This window comes from Dipodomys spectabilis, unplaced genomic scaffold (genome assembly GCF_019054845.1).
Source record: "Dipodomys spectabilis isolate Male_0828 unplaced genomic scaffold, ASM1905484v1 ptg001537l, whole genome shotgun sequence".
NCBI classification, from domain to species: Eukaryota; Metazoa; Chordata; class Mammalia; order Rodentia; family Heteromyidae; genus Dipodomys; species Dipodomys spectabilis.
This window is the reverse complement of record NW_024872214.1, coordinates 435-19,399: the sequence shown is the minus strand read 5'-3', so window position 1 is coordinate 19,399 and position 18,965 is coordinate 435. Positions and strand designations below refer to the sequence as shown.

The 18,965-nt window shown below is 40.3% G+C and overlaps 1 non-coding gene across 1 annotated transcript; it reads right to left on the bottom strand.

The window, feature by feature from the left end:
- Window positions 1-16,833: 16,833 nt before the first annotated feature.
- Window positions 16,834-16,939, bottom strand: LOC122103061. Its single transcript, XR_006146685.1, has one exon. It is a non-coding gene; the product is annotated as a U6 spliceosomal RNA (small nuclear RNA).
- Between the last annotated feature and the right edge of the window lie 2,026 nt (window positions 16,940-18,965).

The following is an 18,965-nucleotide window of genomic DNA, read 5'->3' as shown; positions in this document are numbered from 1 at the left end:
CCACAGAGAACACCAAGTGCTCCTGGTCCATCTACTGCAGTCTTTAGCAGTTTCCCCAGACCAGCATGGGACTCTCTGGTGCAACCATTATTAGAGGGATATTTCTGTGTAGCAACAAGTCTAGCTTTTCATTTGGAAGCCAGCAGACTACTAATATAGGCTCATCATCTGACCCCTGCCAACCTGGACTGCCCTGCCCCTCCCAGCTCCATTGCCCAACCTGTGTTTAGGGGTTCCCTGAACGCATCTTCTGCTCTTGAACCTGCCCATATATTCTGAAAAAAGCCCAGAAAAATCCTTGGCATCTGTTGTACCCCAGATGTGAGGCCAAAGTGAGGCTTCTGCAGCGCCCAGCCGTGCTCCAAGCATAGCTTCCAACAGAGGAACACCCCCAGGTTCCACCGTAGACCTCTGATAGGTAAAAAAGAGGCTGTGCTTGTGCCTTCCGCAGTCACCACTCTGCAATCCTGGCACACGCACATCTGCTAAGGTCACCCCAGTATCTGCGGGGGCTCTGACACCAAGACAGAGGCAGTCAGGTACACCCATGCAGGCTGACTTTGGAACAGCTCCTCTTCCAGGTGCAGACCTGTTGGCCTTTGAAGCAGCACATGACATTGCAAAAGATCACCCCACACACTAGAAGAACCCGATAAGTAATGGTGCTGTGCTCAGAGACCTGACAGAAGCAAGAAATTAGAGAGATATGGAGACGAGGGGCTAGCTGTGCTTTTTATGTGTTTCAATATCTTTGCCAAGAAATGCATATTTTTATCAAGAAATAAAGAGGAAAACTTCTAACTCTTTGATGGAGTAGCTAGGATCAATCTAACCTTCCTACCATAAACAACCACAAAAGTGGAAGCTATGTGAAAATAAATATATGTATATAAAAGCATATATAATACAAATATGTAGGTATATATATATGTATATTCACATGTACAATTTGAATATGTATGTATAATGTATATATGTATAATGTACAGAGGAAAAAAAAGAAATACATAGTATTTGAAGAAGTAATAACCAATAGCTTCCCAGTTTTGATTGAAAGTATGAACCCTTCTATGCAGGGATCTAGCAGGTCAAAAAATTAACATAATTACCTAAAACCACACTAAGACACATTCGAATTAAACAAAGACAGAAATCCTCCCAAAATGCAGAGATACAATTCATCACACCCAAGTGATCTTCAATAATATTATGACTAATTTCTCATCATAGACTAAATTATCTATTAGACAGCCAGGGCAAGAAATTTAAAGTGCTAAAAGGACATATCGAAATCTACCGTTCTAACAAATATACTGTCTCCAAATGTAAGAGACGAGCTAAATACCTACCAATGGCTCAGAACTAAAATCCTAACTACTCAGGAAGGTGAATTGTGAGGATTGTGGCTCAAAGCCAGCTTGTCCTCTCAAGAGGAAGTTGTAGGACATAACTGTCCTTGAGAAGGAGGGAGGCCTTTGTGCAGTGCCATTGTTGGAACCAGACAATAAGTTGACCATCAAGAATGGAGGCTATTAGGTAGAGAAGCAATTTATAAGATGCAGTGGTCCTCTAGAAAAACAGAGGATATTGACCACTGTCCTAGTGGTTTCAAAAATGCCATGATAATGACCAGAGCAACCTCAAGCCCACCTGGAGTCCTTAGTAACAGTCGTTGAGGCCTCTGAGCTAGAATGTCAATGCTGGCAGGCTGTGATTGGTCCACTTTTTCTTTGACTTCACTGGCCCACACTCTCATTGGTCCATTTCCTCCATGAGATTACTATGCCTGGTTGTGATTGCTCCATTGTGTGAGGCCATGCAGGATATATAGGAAGCCACTGTGCTCCAACCTATATCAGTTAACAGAGCTGGGAGCTCTTGCCTGATGACCCGCTGGACTGATTCAAGGCTAAGTGAATTTTTGGTTGTGGGGACTGGTTGTTGTTTGGATTTTGGTATTTCTTTTTACTATTTCTGGTTTTCCATTATTTTATTAAGTTTATTTTAGGTAAACTTGCTACCTGCCATCATAGTGGAAGAATGGAAGAACACAAAGATTCATCCTCAATCTTCTTGAAGGAGGAGATCATCAAAAAATACCAGGTGAATGAGCTCATCGACAAAGTAACCTATGGACAAGTGAAGGTGGCCCATCCCCATGTCACAGAAAAGGACGTGGCATTTAAAATAGCCTGGAAGTGAGAGTCATCATCATTAGATAAAGAATGAGGTGGACATTTTTAAGACGGTATGGCACAAACACATCATCAGGTTGTACCAGGTGTTGGAGAAGGAAGAGTATGTATGTCTCATCGTGGAACTGGCCACTAGGGGATACCTCCTGGGGTGGATCTGAATATCGTGCCGCCTTTATAAGGATGAAGCCAGGAGGTTCATCACACAAATTCTAAGTGCTGCTCACTACCTACACCAAAACAGAATCACACACGACGACCTTAAGTCCAACAACATCCTGTTGGACACCAAAGGCAATATCAAGGTCAGTGGTTTTGGTCTGAGCATCTGGCTCACCCTGGGGCAGTTGCTAACAAATGTATGTGGTTGCTGTGCTATTCCATCCCCCTGAAATGTTCCTGGAAGAAAGAAATGATGTCTAGGTGCAGGTGGCTCACGCCTGTTATCCCAGCTATTCAGGAGACTTAGTTCTGGGGATCATGGTTCAAAGCCATCCCAGGCTGGCTCTACCCTCTGAGCAGACTCATACTGACACCAAATACTAATTTGATGAGGAGATGGCAGAGAATATATTTGGCTAGCAAAATAGCTACTACTCTTCTCAAAACAAGCTGCTGAATGTGGGCCTTGGAACAGAGCTCTTCTAGACAAAGGTGTGGAGAGCTCTAAGAGATATGAAAGATAACCTCACTTGACAGCCAGAAGGCTGTTATTGGGATGAGAGAGATTTGTAGGGGGTCTACTAAAAAAAGTTGTAAGTGGAATCCAGGAATGGATATCAAAATACTGTTTGCCCAGCAAGGCCCTCAGTCCAGCCCAGAAGACAGGTGCACCAACTATCTTAGGTTTCCTCAGGAGGGATTCCAGCCAAGGAGCACCTAATACTGCACTGATAAACTGGCATTGTAGTTATTAAAGCATGTAATTTTTGTGCATTGTATCAATTCCTAGCACATGCAAAACGACTTGAGCTCTATGATTTCTCTCATTTGAAATTATTAACATTAGCCTGTTACTCCTGAAAGTGGATCATTATAGCTCAGGAGGTATGAATGTATATGCGACCATACAAAATGATGCTAACTGAAATGAAGACAAAGAAACAGCAGGTCTTCTTTTGTTTAGTTGTCAAGCTTGATGTAGCCAATATACTGTAGCTAGTTCTTTCTTCTTACTTTATATCATTTTTCTTTTCCTCTTGGTTTTATCCATGGCAATTCCCGTCTTTGATTCTGGTACTCTGCATCCTGTATATGCATTTATCTGATTGGGGGAAGGGAAGCGAAATAACAAAATACTGAAAGAAGTACAAAAGGTGACCCATTGCAACAATGATACTCACAGGACACTATGGCAGAAATTAACTTTACATGTAATGTGTGTGGGAGAAATGGAGGGAAGAGTCAGAGGGAGAAAAAAAACTGCAGTACGTAACAATGTTCAATTAGAACTGTAACTTACTCATGTAAATGTAACTGCTCTGTATAGCATCTTTATAATGAAATAGATTTTTAAAAATATAAAAATTGGATGGGTGAGCAAGATGGCAAGGGGCAGTAGGGAAATGCCACAGCTCTCCCCAACCAAAAAGAGAGTCGTGTTCCAACGCTTAATCTCCCCAAGAAACCGACAAGAACAAAAAGATGAACACCGAGAGAAAAACAGGAGGTAGAAAAAAAAAGAGAGAAAAAGAATTTCAGAACAGAGAAGCACGAAGACCCCTTCCCCAATCTCTACTGGCCATGCAGCAATGCGCCAAACAACAGCCAGCCAGCCAGCCCGACAGGGGCTGCCAGACTCCCCGAGACACAGGGGGTTGTCTGCAGATCACCCGCACAGAAGCAGCCTGAGGTACCGGTGTCAGACCAGCTGATCACGACGAACGGAGAAACCTCCAAGCCCAGAGCTTGCACAAAGATACCAACCCCACCCCTCACTCTCTATCCTAGAAGAGAGGCTCCATCCTGCCAAAGCGACTCTGCCCCACTGAAAGAATTCCAGAGCTACACAGAGCCACAGAACACCCGAGCAGAATCCTACAAGGAAATGGTGGTGATCCAGAGAACTCAATTGGAGACAAACCGCAGTGCTCAGTACCTGCAGATCACCTGCGCAGGTCTGAGGTACTGGTGTCAGATCCGCCGACCGCAATGAACAGAGAAACCTCTGAGCCAGGAACTCAGCCTCATGGCCGGAGCCCCAGAGCTACATGGGATGCCCACAGAAAACCAGGCAGAAGACCTGCAAAGAACTGATGCTGATCCAGAGAACACAAACAGAGACAAACCCCAGCACTCAGAACCTGCATGGAGGCCCTTCCCCCATCCCTCGGGTCGAGGACAGAGGCCCATCCTGCAGCTTGGACCCTAACAGCATCAATCGAGGCAGAGACAAAAAAGAAACTCACAGAGCCACCACTGCCCAGCCCAGCCCACAACCACCTCAACTGAACTCTTGATTTCAATAAAACCAATGACGTACATCACACAGAAAGAACAATTAGCACATGGGTGAGTATCCCACAGGAGACAGTGTATGCCTTAAGAGAGAACAGAGCTGGTGGGAATCCTGAGACCCTGACTCAGACACCCTATCCCAACACCTGGACCACAGGACCCACTAAAACTGGGAAATGTTCTAGAGCTCCACCAGACCATGGAGCACACTCAGCTCGCCAGGCTAGAGCAAGAGCACCCCTGGAAGGTAGCTTAAATGCCCAAGCCAGGAACAGCACCCCTGGGTCAAGAAACCCAACAGTGGAAGAAATTTGAGTACCCCAGGCTGCATAAACTAGGCAGGATACACAGCAGCATAGGTCCAACCGGCATGTCCCAGGCCGGGGGCTGGCACCAGGCCTGGGGATCCAGTGCCTGGGCAACACAACCAACTCCTCCCAACTGAAGTAAGAAGCTGCATACGCATAAGTACAGGGGAGAAATACAGGGAACTGCATCCCCTGGGAAGCACATCTGTGACAGCAAAGACCTGGGGGTTCAGGACAGGAGAAGCCTAAACCCTACCAGAACCCGACCCATATATTCTAGGTTGGAAATTGGACAACACAAGCCACCAGCACCTGATAATAGTCAAGAGCTCTGCTGGTAAGGTGGCTCAGCAGTATAGTAGTTGTCTTGGGTGCATGAGGCCCTGGATCTGATTCTTCAGCACCACATAAGCAGAAAGGGCCAGAAGTGCTTTGGCTCAAATGGTAGGGTATCAGCCTTGAGCTGAAGAGCTGAGAGACAGTGCCCAAGCCCAGAGTTCAAGCCCACAACCCGCCAAAACAAAATATCAGGAGCCCATACAAACTCCAGCATCTGGGACAGTGCATCCAGCACATCCAAACTCGCCAAGAGCACCTGTAGGAGCAAACGGGAGCAATCTGGGCTGCTCAACTCTTCCAAAGGCAGGAATTGCCAGTGATCTAGAGCAGAGAACTGAGAACCCTATATGGGTCAGACCAGCAGCTGGAGGCCGGCCCCCAACAGAACCGAGATCAGGTACAGATCCTCTCCACCAGCAGAGAAACAGCAACCAAGCAAAGACAGACACCTATTGACCAAAACAAATTTTCAGATTAGTCTCCAATACTCCCTGAATCCCCATGCGAAAATCAGAGAAAAATTACAAGGATTATCAACACCCAGGATAACAAGCTATCCCCAAAAGCCAGCAGCCACCCAGGGGAGAGCCCCAGTGGGAGCAAAGCAGGAATGGAAGACAAAAGCTACATCCAAAATATTCTGGAGGCAATGACTCAGGAAATAAAGTGAGAAATAGACCAGAAAAATAAAGATCACAGGGATGAACTATCAAAAGAGATGCAGGATCTAAAACAGGAGGTACACGCAAAAATAGAGGCAGCACACACCTCACTAAGAAGTGATATAAGTGCAAAAATAGAGGCAGTATACACTTCATTAAAAGGTGAGATCAGTACTTTGAGAGCGAACATAGAATCCATAAATGAGTCCATTTCTTCCATGCAAACCACAATGGAAGCCACAGGTAACAGAGTGAACGAAATGGAATGTAGAGTGTCAGATACAGAAGACAGGATACACCAACTGGACCAAAAAATGACAGATGTGGAAAAATCACTTAAATTATGCCAAAGGGAAATTCAAGAGCAAGCAGATAGTGTCAAGAAATTTAACCTTTGTATAATTGGAATGGACAAAGGTGAGGAATATCAAAGCAAGGGAATGTTACACCTATTCAACAAAATAATCAGTGAAAGTTTTCCCCATCTCAAAAAAGAACATCTTACCTACATAACAGAAGCCTATAGAACACCTAGCAAGCAAGATCCCAGGAGAAACACTTCTAGACACATTATAGTAAAAATGGTAGATCTGAATAATAAGGAAAAATTCTTGCATGCAACAAAAATGAAAAAGGAGCTATACTACAATGGGAAAAAAATTAGAATCACTGCAGATCTCTCCACAGAAACACTGAATGCAAGAAAGGCCTGGGAAAGTAACATACGAGCCCTGACAGCCAATAACTGCCAACCCAGACTGATATACCCAGCAAAGCTAGCATTCACATTCGATGGAGAACTGAAAATTTTAATAGCAAAGAAAAACTAAATGAATACATAAACATTAAGCCAGCATTACAAAGAATTCTAAGAGGGGGGACACAACCTGAAGAAAGCAACCAGGAACAGGGACCTGGACCCAGACAGGCATCAATAGAAATCTAACTGACAAAGCACAGGAGGAAAGGAAAGAAGAAAGCCTTAGGAAAATAGGGAATCACAGGGACCACAATGCAACTCTCTATACTATCTCTTAATAATAACGGGCTTAATTCACCAATCAAAAGAAAAAGAACTGCAGATTGGCTCAGAAAACATGATCCATCCATCTGTTGCCTTCAGGAGACACACCTCTCAGCCAGACATACAAACTGTTACCTTCAGGAGACCCACCTCTCAGCCAAACGTACAAACAAATTCAGAGTGAACGGTTGGAAACTGATCTACCAGTCAAATTCCCCCAGGAAGAAAGCAGGTGTAGCAATCCTGATAGCTAACAAAATAAACTTTTCATTATAATCAATACAAAAAGACAAAGACAGACTTTACATATTAATACAATGAACAATCAAAGATGTGGATATTACCACCATCAACTTACATTAGTGCACCCAGACATGTTAGGCAAATACTCTCAAACTTACAGTATAAAATAGATCCCAATACGATAATACTAGGACACATTAAGACCTCACTCTCTCCAAAGGACAGGTCTGCCAACGAGAGGATTGGCAAAGAAGCTACTGAATTAAATGAGGCCATACTTCAAGTGCAACTAACTGACATCTACTGAGTATTTCACCCTAAAAAAACACAGTACACATTCTTCTCAGCAGCTCAAGGAACTTTCTCCAAAATAGACCATATCATAGTTCATGCAAGGAATTTAAGCAAATACAAGGGGATTGACATAATCCACTGTATCCTATCTAACCACAGTGGAATCAAGCTAGTTCTCAATAAGAAAGTATATTGCAAAAATTACTCAAAAACATGGAAATTGAAGAATACAGTTCTAAACAATGCCTGGGTAATGGAAGAGATTAAAGAAGAAATTAAAAAATTCCTACAACTCAATGAAAATGAAAACACCTCTAAAAGAAACTTTTGGGACACAGCAAAAGCAGTCCTGAGGGGCAAACTTATTGCCCTCAGTGCCCACATCAAGAAAATAGAGACAGACCACTTAAATAATCTCATGTTGCAATTAAAACAGCTAGAAAACATGAAAAAATAGAACCTAAAGTTAGTAGATGGAGCCAGATAACCAAACTAAGAGCAGAGATTAATGAATTAGAGAATCAGAGAATCATAGCCAAAATTAACCAAAAAAGCTGGTTCTTTGAAAAAAAATAAATAAAATTGATGGACCATTGGCAAGTTTAATTTAAAAAAGAAGACAAGAAACCCATATTAACAGGATTAAGGATGCCATGGGAAAAATCAAAACACGTACCCAACACATCAACAGAGCCAAGGTCAAGAATCACATGATTATCTCCACAGATGCAGAAAAGGCCTTTGATAAAATTCAACATTCATTCATGGTAAAAGTTCCAGAGAAAATAGAAATAGAAGGAACATTTCTTAAAACAATAAAATCCATTTATGACAGACCAATAGCCAATATTATATTTAATGGGGAAAAGCTACAACCAATTCTCTTAAAATCCGGAAAAAGTCAAGGATTCCCACTGTCTCCACTCCTCTTCAACATAGTTCTGGAATCTTTATCCAGGACAACAAGACAAGAAAAAGACATTAAAGGGATCCGCATAGGGAAAGAAGAAGTTCAACTATCCCTTTTTGCAGATGACAAGATACTATACCTTCAATATCCCAAAAACTCCATCCCCAAACTCTTAGAAATCATATATCACTTCGGCAAAGAAGCAGGAGACAAAATCAACCCACAAAAATCAGTTGCCTTCCTGTCCACTTACAATGTACAAGCAGAAAAGGAAATAAAGGAAGCAACCCCATTCACCATAACCTCCCGAAAAATTAAATATTTTGGAATTAACCTAACCAAAGATGTAAAAGAACTATTTAATGCAAAGTATAAAAAGTTAAAGAAAAAAATTACAGAAGACACTAGGAAATGGAAAGACTTCCTATGCTCTTGGATAGACAGACTTAATATAGTGAAAATGGGAATACTGCAAAAATTTATATACAAATTCAATGCAATTCCTATTAAAATCCCAAAGATGTATTCTCTGAAATACAGAAAACAGTCCAAAATTTCATATGGAATAACAAAAGAACTAGAATAGCCAAAACAGTTCTAGGAAATAAAGACAACATGGGAGAGATATCCATGACGAACTTCAAACTCTACTATAGAACTATAATAACAAAGACTGCATGGTACTGGCACAAAAACAGACCCGAAGACAAGTAGAATAGAATACAAGATCCAGAAATAAATCTACATGCGTACAGTCAGCTGATATTTGACAAAGGAACCAAAGACATACAATGGAAGAAACACAGCCTCTTCAACCACTTGTGCTGGGAAAAATGGGCGGCCACATGCAGAAAACTAAAATTGGGCCCCAGCCTATCACCATGCACCAACATCAACTCAAAATGTATTAAAGACCTTACCATCAAACCTGAATCTGTGAAACTACTGCAGGACAGAGTAAGAGGGAGACTTGAACTTATAGGCACAGGAAGGAACTTCCTGCACAGAGTTCCAGGGTCAAAGCAAATTGGAGAGAGACTCTTCAAATGGGACTACCTTAAAATAAAAAGCTTCTAAACAGCTAAAGCTATCACAACCGTGCTAGAAAGACAACCAACTAATTGGGATAAAATATTTACCAGCAATATATCAGACAAGGGGTTAATATCCAGTATATACAGGGAACTCAAGAAACTGATCTCTCCCAAGACTAACAAACAAATTACTAGATGGGCAAGGGAACTAAAGAGAGACTTCTCAGATGAAGAGATAAAAATGACAAAGAAACCCATGAGGAAATGTTCACCATCCCTGGTTGTGAAGGAAATGCAAATAAAGACAACCCTGAGATACTACCTTACCCCAGTCAGAATGGCCCACAAGTCAGCCAATGACAAATGTTGGAGGAGATACGGAGAAAGAGGAACCCTATTACACTGCTGGTGGGAATGTACACTTATACAACCTCTTTGGAAAGCAGTCTGGAGGGTCCTCAGAAAGCTAATTATTGACCTCCTATAGGACCCAGTCATACCACTTCTAGGCATCTATCCTGAACAACAGGAACCAGTATACAAGGACACATGCACCTCCATGTTTATTGCAGCATTGTTCACAATAGCCAGGATATGGAAACAACCCAGATGCCCCACCACAGATGAATGGATCCAAAAATTGTGGTATCTATACACAATGGAATATTATGCAGACATTAGAAAGGACAAAATAATAATGGTATTTTCATGGAAATGGATGGAGCTAGAAGAAATCATGTTGAGCGAGGTAAGCCAAGATCAAAGAGACAAATGGTACATGGTCTCCCTGATAAGTGGATGTTAAATCCAAAATGTTAGGTGATATGACAAAATTAACAGGACTTAAGAAACAAAGAGCTTCCACTCATCTGGTTGAATCACAACTAAATAACTCCATGCTGCTGATCATATGTATGGTATATATGTGTACACTGGAGGGGATCCAGGAAGACGACACAGAACTAGAGGGAATCAGGGAAAAACATACAACAACGGGACCAATTAGCTGCACAGGACATTGACCAAAATGAGCTAAGCAACTTAATGGCAGCAATGGGAGGGAGGGAACAAATGAGAAAGAGGGAACAGCTGATGCTATGCTAAACAAAAGAAATGTACATACCACCCAATGTGGAAGAAATAACTGTATCGCAAAGCTCATAGAAATCATAAATGTTATAGACCATGATAGACAATTTGCTCCAGGAAAGATAGAATGTGTTTGTGAGTTTAACTGAGCATCACGATCCCACAATAGTGTGAAATTTGGGAAATTATGTAATCACTTAATCACAATAAAAAGAAAAACAACAAAAAACAAAGGCTGAGCATCAGTTGTTCATGCCTATAATCTTAGCTACTCAGAAGCCTGAGATCTGAGGCTCATAGTTTGAAGCCAGCTGGGGCAGGAAAATTCAGGAAACTTATTTCTGATTAACCACCAGAAAGCATAAGTGGAGGTGTAACTCCAGTGTTAGAATTATAGTCTTGAGTGAAGAAGCAAAGGGAGAATGCCCTGGTCCTTGGTTCAAGCCCCATTTTAAAAAGTAAGAAAATAAAAGCATGCTAAACTTCTCAGGCATTTGGAAATATCATTCATTCTGTAATGATGAGGTGGGGGCTGGATGACTTATGTAGAACTTGCCTAGGCCAAGGACAAAAATAGACTTGGTAATTATAAAAGGCTATTCATAACCTAGTTGTTAGGATTCTTAAAAAGAATTGAATCTGAAAACTCTTGTAACTAAATAAAAAAGAATATTTCTAGTTTAAAAAAGCCTAGGGGGAGACAGGCTTCCTGTAGCCTAAGAGGGTAAATTTTCTGGAACTACTGCCAGACACTTTTCCTTCTGTTTGTTCTAAATGTGTGTTTTCTGAACATAATATACATATGATCATGAAGCCTGAAAAAAAATTAACATGGCAAAAACTGCAATACTGACCCCCCAAAATTGAAAATGCAATACTCATATCCCAACAATATTCTTCAATTCTGTAGAGAAAACAGTTCAACTTTAGTATGGAACTACTAAATTACAGATGAAAACAATTTTTAAAATATAATTTAAAAATTTTTTAAAAATTAAAAAAAGGTATAAAAAAGAGTTCTTTGATTGGGAAAGGGGGTGCGTGCATGGGAAGATCTTTTATCTCCCTTGTGTCCTAACCAATCTCTTGGTGGAGTCTCAGGTCTGCTTGTGGTTACTGTCTGGTCTGTCTTGATTGGTTACTTAAGTCAGTTTGTTTGAGCAGGCAGAAAAATGCTCTGCTTTACCCAGGATTTTGTGATCCTCCTCCTCGCTAGTTCAGTGGGAGGGAGATCTGCTTTGATTATCACAAAAGAAGGAGATGGCAAAGAAGGAGATGGCTGTTTCCTCTAGTTTGGAGATGGTGTGATGAGGCTAGGTTCTGGGTAGAGTTGAGGCCTTTCACCAAACAGTAGCTTTTCCCTGAGGGGATAGCTTCTGATATACTCACAAAGCCCAGCCTAGAGCCATTCTCAGGGTTTATGTATACTGAATTTCAATTGTTTTTCTAGGCTGCTGTAGGGAGGGGCAGCCTCTGGCTCTGTTTACCCAGAAGAAAGCCACACCTGTGGGGGCCACGGATCCTCTGCTTGTGCTTGGTGACTTTCCCTTGGGTGGAGCTAAGCCTGGAATGTCAGGTCAGCTTCCTGTGACCTGCTAAATGACTCCAGTTTTCATCCAAGGCCTGAGTTGTTGCTAGCTCCTCAGCTGGGCCTTTTTCAGTATCAAAAATGGAGATCTCTGGTGCTGGGGGTGGGGAGAGGTGGACTTCCCCCCTCTGCTTCCTGAGAAGGAGTGAGGATGTCAGGGTTCTACTCACGCTGGATTGTTGGTTCCCTGGTCATCTTTAGTCTGTGATCTGCAGGATGAAGATATTTGCTCCTTGCCAGTTCTTGCTGGTGTTGAATAGAATCCACTAGCCCCTGGGTCTGGCTCCTTTGTCCCGGATTCTCTGTGTTTAGGTAGGGTGGATATGGCCGTCACCACCAACGCCTTGCCACAGCTGCAAGCAAGTGCTCAGGTCTGCCTGGATTTTTCCTCTCTGGCCAAACTCTCTGTACAGTGATCGCACACTTGGTGTGATTCTCTAGGCTAGGACTGTTCACTGGAACACTAAACTGCTATCTATGCGAAAAATTGATAGCTTCCAGCTTCATTTCCGCAGTCTTCATTCAACATTCATGAGTATATTTCTTATCAAGCATTGTTGCCTGCTCCTTTGTTTCCCCTTTGAATCCCTTCAAATCACCCCCCTTCCTAATCCACCTCCCAGCCAAATTGTAAAGTTGATTTTTTGACGTAACATCTTGTACATCTTATTATTGCAATGGGTCCAGCTGTATCCCTATATAAACAGTTTGTTTTTGCCCTACCCCTCCACAAATTATATCAACCTCAAATACAATGATAGCAGGGGTTATACCGTGGGGGAGGGACATACAAAGCAACAAAGAAATCATATCATAAGTATGTTAGAAACAATTTCAAGAAAGAAAAACCATTTGAATCCTTATCTTGGAGTTCATTTCGCCTACCATCAACTTATCTGACCTTTTCTGCTTGTGTCAGGCATACTAGTTTATGCAAATAAAGGAAACCATGGTACCTATGTTTGTTTGGGCACGGCTTACTTCACTTACTATAATTTTTCCAAGTCTTTCCATTTCTTAACAAATGGGGCAATGCCATTCTTTCTGATGGAGGCATAGAATTCCATTGTGTATATATACCACATTTTCTTGATCCATTCATTTACGGTGGGACATGTGGGTTGGTTCCAAATCTTAGCTATGGTAAACAATGCTGCAATAAACATAGCTTTGCTGGTACCATTAGTGTGCTCTTGTTTGTGATCATTTGGGTAAATGCCCAAAAGTGGGATTGGTGGGTCATAGGGGAGCACTATGTGGAGTCTTTTGAGGACCCTCCATACTACTATCCAAAGTGGCTGAACACGTTTACACTCCCACCAACAATGCAGTAGGGTTCCCTTCTGTGCACATCCCCTCTAGCATCTGTTGTTATTAGAGTTCTTCGTTATAGCCATTCTAATTGGAGTGAGGTGGTATCACAATGTTGTTTGGCATTTCTCTTATGGTTAGGGAAGTTGAGCATTTCTTCATGTGTCTATTGGCCATACTTTTTTCTTCTTCAGCGAAGTTCCTCTGTAAGTCTATAGCCCACTTATTTATTGGGCAGTTGTTTCTTTGAGGATTTGTTGTTGGGGCATTTAATTTTGTGAGTTCCAGTTATATTGTAGATATGAGACCCTTGTCGGTTGTATGTTTAGTGAAGATCTTCTCCCAATCAGTGGGCTTTCTGGTGATCTTGCTAGCTATGTCCTTTGCCATGCAGAAGCTCTGCAATTCCATGCAATCCCATTTGTCCAACCTTTGTTTAATTTGTTGTGTTTATGGGTCTCTTTTAAGAAAATTTTGGCCTGTGACAAGGAGACCTAGGGTTTCACTTATTTCATCCTTTGAAGTTTTTAGTGTGTCAGATTTGACTCCGAGGTCTTTGATTGTGGAGCACATGGGCAGCAAAGATGGCGCTGAGGGGGAGTTCTGTGGGCAGAGCCCAATTTGCTTTACGTTCCGTGACTAACCATCCCGTGGAAGCAAGAGGGACTGTTCACAAAAATCCCCTGCCAACTGGCCCTAGGGGGCCTAACCTCCCCCTATACCCTGACCCAGGGGCAGAAGGGGATACCATTGGAAAAAGAATTGTGGATCCAAGTTTGATTTAGATAGGAAGCCCTACCTGGGTGGAGTGGTGGCCATTGATAAAACCTAAACTTGTATTCCTCCACCTTCTGGTGGAGATAAACCTTGGGTACATATGCCCTTCTATGAGTCCTTGGAACACACCCATATTTGTTATTCAAAAGGCCTCTGGGGCTAGGTGTAAGCTCCAAGATCTATGAAAAGTAAATGAAAGGATGGAGCTAATAGGAACATCCCTAAGAGGTATGTCCTGGACTCCTGCTATACTTTCAGAATATACCTTGGTGTGATTGATATTAAAGATTGTTTTTTTCTATCCTCCTGCATCCAGATGACTGTAAAAAGTTTGCTTTCTCCATCCCTTCTCTTAATTTTTCCCTGCCTGATTGGAGGTTTGAATGGACGGTGCTGCCACAGGGAATGGCAAATAACCTGGCCTTTTGCCAACAATACTTGGCCACACTTTTAGGGCCTGTGCTGGGTTCAGATACCTCTCTTGTGTTTGCCTACCCAGATGATATAATTGTGGGGCACCAAGACCTAGGACACCTGGAGGGCCTTCTGGCCCAGGTTCGCATCATATTAAGAAAGGGGGGCTTCACCATAGCACTCAATATAATTCAAAAGTTACCTTCTTTTAAGGTGCTCTGGTTCCACCTTACCTTGACTCAGGCCAGTCTCCTTAAGCCTTTGCTGGATATTCCAACCTCTCTGACCTTATCCCAACTTCAGAGCCTTTTAGGGGAAACCAATTGGCTGTTTCCATGGGTTCCTGTCCCTAAAGATAGTGTGTGCCTTATTTGCCCTACTAAAAGGCAGGATGCCCCAAGAAGTTATTACAATTATAGACAGCCATTGGGCAATATTTTTGCAGTTCCAAAAAGCCCTGGATGAAGTTTTCCTGAAGAGGTATTCTATTTTTGAGCCCATTTCCCTTTGGTGGTTTGGAGGTGTTACATTGATTTCTGCAGTTTTAATTCAAAGGGGGGAGCCATTAGAGTGGGTTCACACTCCCCTGGGGGCACACCTCAGGTATAATCTCAGGCAGACCAACTTGCAGATGCTATAATCAAGGGAAGGACCCAAGCCCAAAGGCATATGGCTTTGAGCCTCACTCCACTGTTTTTCCTTTTTGGATGGCAGATATTGAGCGGCTCACTTAAGCCAATGCCTCATCTTGCTCTCTCCTTAGAGGAGTTTCTAGACCAAATTGACTGCCACCACAACTGGTTCCTTTGATTTTTTTTTAATAATAGTTGTAATAGTTATGAAAGAGTATCATATTAATTTTGAATTGCATTTCTCTAATGACTTCTGTTCCCAAAGCTTAAGCCAGCATAGAAGTAGCATTAAACACAATTTTGTAAACCCACTGGCAATTTTCATGGATTTTGGAATACATGTCTATTCAGAATTTATGCCCAGTTTTAACCAAGCTTCTTGTTAATCTCATCTTTAATCTCTCTATACAAAATCAATAATTAATTCAATGTAGTAGAAAGGAAAAAATTAAGTATCGCCTAAAAATTTTCATTTTTCAATTACATGACATTGCTTAAATCATTTTCTGTTTACTCTTGAGATTATATAAATTAATTTATTTAGACCTTTTACAAGGTTATACGTATTTTATTTATTTTACATTGATTGATCTTTCCAAAGCCTGTGTGTTTAATTTTCCTTGGTGTATTTCAGTATCATGTAGCTCATATTTCAGAGTGAAGAATAAATGGAAGGAAGCAAACAAAAAATACAGTTCCTCTCATCTGATAAAGCCTCTATAAGAATGAGGAAAGAGTTCATCCTTCTAAGGACCTACGATAGGATATCAAAAAGATAATTCATTCTAATAGGTCTTCATTATCTTTGCAATGTAACACAAATGATTTAAAACACAATATACTGCTCAGATACTTATATGTTTTATCAGGTTTGTATATTTTCATATGATTTCACCTCAGTCTACAACATTCCTTCATTATTCTGTCCCTGATATTTTTACACTATCAAGACATAAGATCAACAGTTTGATTTACAGCATGAGAAATTATCCATCTGGCTTCCTTGGAAGCAGTGCATAGTCAATTGATAACATTATTTCTGGTTGCTCATTACATGTAATGGTTTCTGTAATACATATCACATTCTACTTAGTATTTAAAAATCTGCTTTGTTAACGATATTATATGGATAAAATTGGGGGAATAAACTCTTCCATCTCAGAACATTTTTATAGGTTTTTAATTGTAAAAGTACTGTACAGAGGGGTCACAGTTACACACACACACACACACACACACACACACACACACACACACACACACACATTTTCTTGATCCATTCATGTACTGAGGGGCATCGGGTTGGTTCCATATCTTACCTATGCTAAATAATGCTACAATAAACATAGTTGTGCTTGTAGTTTTAGTATGGTCTTGTTTCTGATCATTTGGGTGAATGCCCAAAAAAAGGATTGCTGCGTCATAGAGGAGCTTTATGTGGAATCTTTTGAAGAACCTCCATTCTGCTTTTCAAAGGGGTTGAACAAGTTTACACTCTCACCAAGAATTCAGTAGTGTTTACTTCTGGCCACATTCACTCCAGCATCTGTCCTTGTAAAAATATTGAACGCTTCAGGAATTTGTGTGTCATCCTTCGAAGGAGCTATGCTCATCTTCTCTGTATCATTCCAGTTTTAGGGTATGTGCTGCCAAATTGAGCACAGAACATTTTTTATATAAAGTGTAATTGATTTTCTTAAACTAGACAATTCAACAAAAAGTAAATACAAAAGAATGGTCATGAAATATGTATTTCTTACATAAGCACAGATTTAAGAAGAAACTAAAAATTGATATGTCAAAAACAAAGTAATTCTAAATATTTGTGGTTCCAGAGATGTGTAGAAGGAGGAGTTCAATTATTCTCTACAAGGCACCTGTCATAATGAACATTGCAGCAAGGGTTAAGGTTTGTTAAAGTTTTAATGCTTTAAATGTGTTTAATTCTGGGAATTTGCTTAAATATGCCAAAATAGGGACTGTTTCACAGGTCATAAAAATTTTCCATGAAGTAGTTAAGATTTATGGTAGCAGACATATATTACTAAGTATTTACATTTCAGAGTTTATAAAAACTTTACTAATGAGAAGTTGCAAAGCCTTTGTGTAAAGAAGCAGAGTAAAGAGTTAAGAATTTGTTAACTAGAATTTAGAGCTTCCTTACTTTATATGTTAGCGAGGAACAAGTGATGATATAAGCCATATACAAATGACGAGATGAGCCATAAATAGTAATCTTACTGGGTAACTTTAAAGACTACTCATAGCCTATAAAACTCTTGTTGAACATCATAATCTTAGCCAGTTTTAAATGTACAGGAATATGAGAATATAGTAAAATCTAATATGTAGTATACTTCAAATACTGGAAACACGTAACTGATTTATTTTTCATTTTATTAATTATGAATATTTAATTGTTGGTTTTATTTATTTGTAGCATTGTTTTGCTTGTAGTAATATAATACAGTTTTGTAAGTTGTCTTTTGGAGGTATTTTGAGAAGGTTACTGGGATGGTCAACCATTTTTATAGGTGCATGTGAGTTTACAAATAGCAAATTTAAGAACAAAATATTGATTAAAAATTTTATCAAGTAGAATCTGAATCAGGAGTGTTGATAAATTTCCACACCTAAAATCTTAGCCCTAGGGTGAAGCTGACATATTACAGAGTTGATGCCACAAAAATGAGAGACTGTGTTTTGTTCTCTTTCTGTTTTTGTTGGTCATGAGGCTTAAAATCTGGAGCATGTGTGCTGTCCCTCAGCTATTCATCTCAAGGCTAGCGTAACCACTTTTGTCACAGCACCACTTCCATCTTTTTCTGCTTATGTGGTGCAGAGGAATCAAATTCAGGGCCTCATGCATGCAAGGCAAGCACTATATACCATTGAGCCACTTTCCCAGTTCTTGAGAAACTGTGTTTTAAAAAAATCATCTAAAGAACATTTGTTTTAGCTTTAGGTTATATATTGAAATATATGAATATCTTTTTATATTTTTGTGAATTGTCATACTACTTAATTTATATTAACTTCAGCCACTTTATTATTCTCAAAGTCATGAAATATCTCTGAGAGATTGCGTCTGTGAAAATTGTTTTTGCAATTCTAATTTCTTGAGTCATTTTTAGTTTTTTATCTAAAGCACTTTATATTTTATGTTGGTGGGTTATTGTACATTAAATACCTTCAAATGTACATGTAGAATCTAAAAATAGCTGTATGAATATTCTCATATAGCTCTTATTTATCTGTTATGCACTTTCAGTATTATGATATTTCTCTCTATCTTTCACTCTATCTCTTTCACTTGCTTTCTCGTTCATGCTCCATGACTGCTACTTAGCATTTCTGCTGGTGTACTATTATCTTTCAGGATCCACTGGTTTTGTGAGAACATGATAGGGACCATCAGTTACAATGGCATTCTTTAAGAGTTATAGCAGTCATGTGATATTATTCTTTGCAATGCTAAATGGCAAAACAACAGATCTAAAAATTCCTTTTCACTTTTACTATTATTATAAATTTTATCTCATAGGAATCATTGGGATGGATAAGATACTTTATCCTGTTACCTAAAAGATCTTTTTCTTTTATAAATAACCTGTTTCTTTTATTATCAGTAAGTAAATACATGTAATGAAAATAAAGCTATCCTATGGATAGATTTTCATCCCTGTAG